General features: G+C 44.8%; 1 long non-coding RNA gene across 1 annotated transcript in view; it reads right to left on the minus strand.

The window, feature by feature from the left end:
- Positions 1-6,361, minus strand: part of LOC109312564 — a 12,326-nt gene extending 5,965 nt beyond the window's left edge. Inside the window, exon 1 of the long non-coding RNA XR_002101847.1 lies at positions 6,271-6,361. This is a non-coding gene — a long non-coding RNA (uncharacterized LOC109312564). The remainder of the gene's footprint in view (positions 1-6,270) is intronic.
- Between the last annotated feature and the right edge of the window lie 493 nt (positions 6,362-6,854).

The following is a 6,854-nucleotide window of genomic DNA, read 5'->3' on the forward strand; positions in this document are numbered from 1 at the left end:
GACTCATATTCATCCTGGAGTCAATCCTGACTCCAAGATCCCTCTCTGCCTCTGTGCTGCCGAGAGGGTCAGCCCCTAACCTATAACCATAGTGTTGGTTCCCTCTCCCCAGGTGCAGCACTCTACACTTGAACTTGTTGAACCACATCCTGTTCAGATCCGCCCATTTCTCTAACCTATCCAGGTCTGCCTGGATACGGTCCCTGCCTGCCGCTGTTTTCACTTTACGCCACAGCTTGGTGTCATCAGAGAACTTGAACAGGGTGCTCTCCACACCCTCGTCCAGGTCGCTAATGAAGCTTTACTAAAATAAAATCTCCAGTTCTTGACTTTGCAAATATCACAGCCTGGCGTCTCCTATTGGTTTGTCTTGGTTCTTGTAACACTCCCTACTGATATGAGGCTAACTTAATTTTTTTAAAGAATTTTTCATGTCCTTCCTTCCTCTGCACTTCTTCCTCTTCCATTCAGGCCTTTCTATATATTCCTAAGGCTGAGATCCTCTCTGTTAAGTTTACTGCCATAATCTTAGGTTCTTATCTGTCTCCCCAAAGCCCCAGTTCAAGAAAGAATTTAGGTATGTGAGGACTTCCACTGAATTCAAAGACATAACTCATACTCAAATGATTTGCAGAACTTTGGCTTTAAGAACTTGAATTCTCTCTCATCTTGCCTCTTCCAGGCAAGAAAATATTCATTTCCTTTTCACCTACTCCTCAGGGCCTCTGTCACTACTGCCTTGTTATTCTGTGTGCTGCTTTTGTCTCTAATCCTAAAGAGATAGTACCTCCACTTCTGAAACCAGAGGCATGCACTGTTCATATCTGGAACTGCTGGAAAATCTCAGACAGGTGAGACTGGAAGTGACAAAACTAGCTCACCCAGAGCTTTTGAGTTTATGAATCTGTAACCTTTGTTAGCACCACTGTAATAGTTTAAAAGGAAATACATTTATAATAGGACACAAAACTTCAGAACTTTCAAGTGCCTCGATTAAATTTAAGATGATGAAGTTCCAGTTGTTTTGAAATTTACTTAATTGCCTGTAATTCTACCCCCATCAATTATTGGTTGTAAGTTACATATGTGTGTTCTAGAGCTGTGCTGCAGCTGGTCTTCATAGTCATTTTGAGTCAGTTTCTTCATCAAATTGTAAATAAGACAAATGTTACTGTCAAAAGCTCTATCTTATTTAAAGGCTAGATGGATTCTAGATTTTGGGCTTGGTTCTAGAGTTATCATAGAATTAAACTGGCAAACAGAAGAGCCTTTACAAATAATTATTTTGTATATTTTATGTATATTGACTTTCAAAGAAAGCTGCAAATTCCATTCCTTTTTCCAGGCTTTTTGTATTGGAAGAAAGATGAGCCCTAGAGGCTTTTCAGTGTTAATATAATTACATGAGACCTGACAAAAGATGTCTTGCATTCAAAAGCTTATCTATTTTATCCCAACCACATAACTGGTCCAATTAAAGATATCACCCTATGAAATCTTTGCCTCTCGCAGAATTTCTGGACCATCATGGCTACAACATCACTGTTACACTACTGGAATTACTATATGAAAGTCTAGCAATTTACACTGTACTTAACCCCAGTTCAACCTAATAAGCAAAGAAACCCCCCCCACAAAGACCAATCTACACTTCAAGTTTTCACAGGGAGACAGAATATTGTGTAGGGGAATGACACCACCTGATATCTATTGATAACTGACTTATAAGGAGAAGATTAAATTTTACATACTTCATAAAAGTGAGTGATAGATGTAGAGAGGAAAAACAGATCAATGTTTAAGTACGGAAATACAGTTCTAAGCTTTAATAATAAACTGGAATAAATCTGTCATACCTGCCAAGTTTGGGAAATACAATGAGTGAGATTTCATCCCTGAGAACTTGATGATTTCTCATTATTGAGAAACAGAAGCATGTCACCTTTTGAAAAACAGAAGCATGTCAGCAGGGATCCAAGTTTTCTGTTTGCTATGGCAAAAGGTGGACTTTCTCCTTTAAAGGGAAAAATGTGGATTTTGTCCTTCAAGGGAAAAATGCTGGAAACCATGTATTTCCTCTTGCAGGCAGGCAGAGTTCCAGTCTGTAAGGGGCTGCTTGGGGCTGGGGAAAGCAGGATACTTAGGGCACCATGTGTATGTGTGTGTGCTCTTCCACACAAGGTGCTATGTTGCTGTAGCAATGAGCTATGGTGACGTAGTGTCCATGGGCACAAACTGTGATGCTGACACTGTCACCATAGCAATGAGCTACATCATTGTAGCTCATCGCTACAGCAATGTAGCACCTAAAAATAACTGTGTACCACCAGGACTGCTCAGTACTAGCTGGGACTCCTCAGTACTGGTGAGGACTGTGCAGTCATTTATTACCATTAAAGCAGGTACTAAATGATTGTGCAGTACCAAATGTGCAGTCAGGGGCACATGTACTCATGCACACTGATACAGAGGGGTTTTTTTTGCGTTACACACCTTCAAGGGAAATCTGACTGGTGCAGGATGTGTAGTAACTATGCAACTCCTGAGTTAATTCTGAATGAAAAGTCCTGGATTTTGTAAATGGTAATGAATAAAGACACTACAGTGTTAGCGATATTGGTGGAATTATCAAAATAACTTATCAATTCCACCGTGTAAAAAGATGCCTTTTCATAGTGGTATTCTATATATTGGGGCGGGCAATTATTTTGGGCAGAGGGCTTCAAACCAAGTTTGGCAAGCCATTAAGGACTGCCTGGGTAGCCCTGCCCCTTGACAGATGCCCCGCCCCCTGGTCACCATTTTGGTACTGGAAGTCCCAACCCCTAACCCCTGATCTTTGCTACCAGAAGTCCCTCCCCTTGCCCCCCAGAATTACTCCTTTCAGCAAGGAATGTTGCCATCTCTGAACTAAAAAAACACCAAACTATATTCTAAAATAACTCAAACATGTACTACAACATTCATTAATTTCATTTTAAAAAATATTTTTGTTCTTATTTACATGTGTTTGTGTAGTGTACTTAGTGGTGATAGTATAATAGCTTAAAATGAAAAATTACTGTTGTATATGGTGGGGGGGGTGCGTGGGTGGAAAGGTGGGTATAGGGTGGGTGGATGGGTGGGTGGGGTGTCTGTGTGTGATTTGTGGGGGGTGGATAGGTGTGGGTGTGTGGGATGTGGGTGGGTATGGGTTTTGTGGGGAGCTGGGAGTGTGTGGGGGAGGGTGACTAGGGAGGGTTTGCCCAGAGCCTGCCCCCTCCCCCACCTCCCACACAGCAGGCAGAACCACCACCAGTGCTTCTGCAAGCCTAGGGTCTGCACTTCTAGCTCTGGGGCAATGGTGTGGGCCCCATGCTGCTTGGTGGGGCTTGGCAGCAATGGCCACAGAAGAGGAGGAGGAGGAGGTGTGCTTGGCATGTGCTCCCACTGTACCTGGCTTCCACATTCCACTTCTCTGCATGGCTGCCACTGCTGGGCTTGCACTTGCTCCTGCAGCTGCTGTTGCTGCTGTTTCTGGCCACCACAGGTGCCTCAGCCTGCTGTGGGGATGGGGCCAAGCACAAGCGGCCATGGGGCACAGGGTGCTTGGGCGTGTGGCAGAGGTGCGGTGGCAGCAATGGCAGCTTGGCAGCCACCACAGCAGCAGCCATTTGGGGAGGTGGAGTGCAGCGGCCAGGTACAGTGGGAACACTGTGGCAGCAGTGGCCACTCCTGTGTCTGGCACCATGGGTGAGGTGACAAGTAGAAGGTGGTGGCATGGCCTCATCCTTCTCATCCTCTGTGGCCACCACAGCCACATTGGTGGCTCTGAGGTGCGCCACAAGGGGCTCTGTGCCTTGCTACTGCGGCAGTGGGGGGCTGCTGCTGGGCAATGGTGCTGGGCTGCCCTTGCTACTGCTGTGCCCCTGCTGTGAGCCCAAGCACTGCAGCCGCTTTCACTCAGCGCCATCCCCACAGCAGACTCAGGCACCCGTGGTGGCCAGGAACAGCAGTGATGGTGGCTGCAGGTGCATGTGTGGGGCCAGTGGTGGCAACCACATGGTGAGGCAGAGTGCGGCAGCTGGGCATGATGGGAGCATCATGGCGGCAGTGGCCACTCCCATGAGTGGCACCACAAGCACCGGTGTGAGTGCGGCAACAAGGAGAAGGTGGTAGTGGCTAAGCCTGCCTCATCCTCCTCCTCCTCCGCTATAGCCCCATGATACACAACAAGGGCCTCTCTGCCTTGCACGGCAGGAAGGAGCGGGCAGCCAAGGCACACAACAGCTGGCCCAAGGTTGCCAAGTCATCAGCCAGCTCCCCTGTCTTATTGCTGGTGCAGCCCAGCCCGGCTCTACGGACCCCCGCCAGCTTATGCCTCATGCTCCTGCTGCCCTGCTTGGCACTCTACCAGCACTGGCCCCAGAACACCAGCACAGGCCTCAAGCTCTGCTCACTTCCACTCCCCTTGCTCCCTGCTGCCACTTTCCCCACTTTTCTGCCCACTCACTGGCCACTCTGCACCATGTGGCTCCTGGCTGCATGGCCGAACCGTGGGGCTCAGCAAGATCTGACTCAGCCCTGAGGACTGGGGCAATCCCCACAGCCCTTCCCTGCTGCCCCATCTCTCTCTCTTACCTGAATTTCTTGTGCTGGCACAGGCACGAACAGGCCTATGGTCCCAGGCCAGAAGACCCTGCTGTGGGGTAGGGGCCAGGCAGGCCCTCCTGTTGCAGGAGCTTGCCTTGGCTTCCCCCAGGTCCTACTGCTCCAGGATCCTGTCATCTTTGTCAGGAGCCACGGGCAGATAAATATTAATTTTCTAAATTTTTTAGGGGCCATGAAGGTCAGATAGAATGGCCTGGTGGGCCAAATCCAGCCTGGGGGCCATATTTTGCCCACCCCTGCTATATATGAAGCATAATGTTTTGGATCTTTTTGAATAAAAGATACAGTATAAATAGAACTAGTTGACTAGTTGTTGCTGCTTATCATTAGCTTTTACCTTAGAATTTTTTATGGTATCATAAACTTCAGAATTGAACTGGTATTCAAAGGTATTCTAACATAAAAAATTAGATAATAATTTAGATCTTATCTATTATTCACAAAAGTTTTCTGATAGTATGTTATATAAAATTGAGAGAGATCAAAACAACAAGAATTAATTTTAATTGCTAGTATATATTGCTAACATCCTCAAAGAACTCCAGGAAATTTGTGTTGGTGGGTTGCCAGCATAGCACCTATCTTCAAAAAAGGGCTTCAGAGGTTATCCTGGGAACTACAGGCCAGTGAGTCTCACTTCCATCTCTGGCCAGTTGATAGAATCTATAATAAAAATAAAATCAGCTGCCACATGGACAAATATGATTTTCTGGGGGAAAATCAGTATTTTTTTTTATAAAGGGAAATCCTTCCTCACAAATCTGCTGGAGTTCTTTGAGGATGTTAACGAACACATGGCTAGGGGGCATCTAGTTGACAAAATATATTTGGACTTTCAAAAAGCATTTAATGAGGTCCCTCATGAAGGCTTTAAAAAAACCCGTGTATTGCCACAGGATTGAAGGGAAGGTTCTTTTGTGGACTGAGATAGCTAAAAGAGAGAAAACAAAGGGTAAAGCTCAATGGTCACTTTTCAAGATGGATCAATATGGGGTCATGCAGGGATCTATGCTGGGCCTTATTTTGTTCAGTGTTTTCATCAATGATCTGGAAGTGGGGGTACACAGTGGAATCTCCAAGTTTGCAGATGATACCAAATTGTTCTGAGTAGTTAAGTCCGAAGCTGACAAAGAGGAGCTGAAGAAAGATCTCACCAAGTTGGCAAAAACGGTGGGCGAAAAACGGTGGAGGAACTTCAGTGTTGACAAGTGCAAGGTCCACACATGCGGGAAAAATAACCTCCACTATATGTACACAGTGCTGTGTGCTGAATTAGCTGTTATGATGCAGGAAAGAGACCTTGGAGTCATTGTAGATAGTTCTCAGAAAACATTGGCTCAAAATGCTGTGACAACCAAAAAAATCCAATAAAATGTTGGGCATAATTAAGAAGGGAATTGAAAACAAAATGGAGAATATCATGCCATTATATGAATCTGTGGTGTACCTACATCTTGAATATTGTGTGCGGTTCTGGTCCACACTTCTAAAAAAGGATGTAGTAGATTAGAAAAGGTACAGAGAAGGGCAACCAAAATGATCAGGGGCATGGAGCAGTTGCCATATCAGGAGAGACTAAAAAGGCTAGGACTCTTCAGTTCAATTAACAAGAGAAATTACTTTTGTATGCAATGCATAGTTAACTTCTGGAATTCATTGCCACAGGAGGTGGTAGAGGCAGATAGCACAGCCAGGTTCAGAAAGGGACTACATAAATAGAGTTATAGCTGGCTATTGAATGAAATGGTTGGAGATGTTTCCTTTGGCATATCTAAACCTACAGTGGTGGATGAACTCTAGAGATATTGAGTTCCATGTTCTCCCTTTATAGCATACACTTTTAGCTCAGTCAGAGACTGGATATTAGGCTAGATGGACTATTGATTTAACCCAGTATAGCACTTCCTAGGTTCTTATGTATAGAATTTACACATATTTCGACAGCTGACTTAGGAGATTTAAGTTTGTCATGTGATGTACCAATGAAAATAGATCTCATTGTAAAATAGGGATGTCAGAATTGAAATAATGCCAGCGTTTTTTTACTTGTTTGACAAATATGCTTGGGGGGGTGTCTTTTTTTCCCTTCATTGTGGGTTCTTCAGTTTCATTAGTAGAGTTTTGCAGCAGAGAAGGAAAATAATTGAATACATTTCAGTCTGCAACAACAATTCCTAGCTCTAATAGTATCTTGTTTTGCAGTT

The sequence above is a fragment of the Crocodylus porosus genome, unplaced genomic scaffold (genome assembly GCF_001723895.1).
Source record: "Crocodylus porosus isolate Cpor-Errol unplaced genomic scaffold, CroPor_comp1, whole genome shotgun sequence".
Lineage (NCBI taxonomy): Eukaryota > Metazoa > Chordata > Crocodylia > Crocodylidae > Crocodylus > Crocodylus porosus.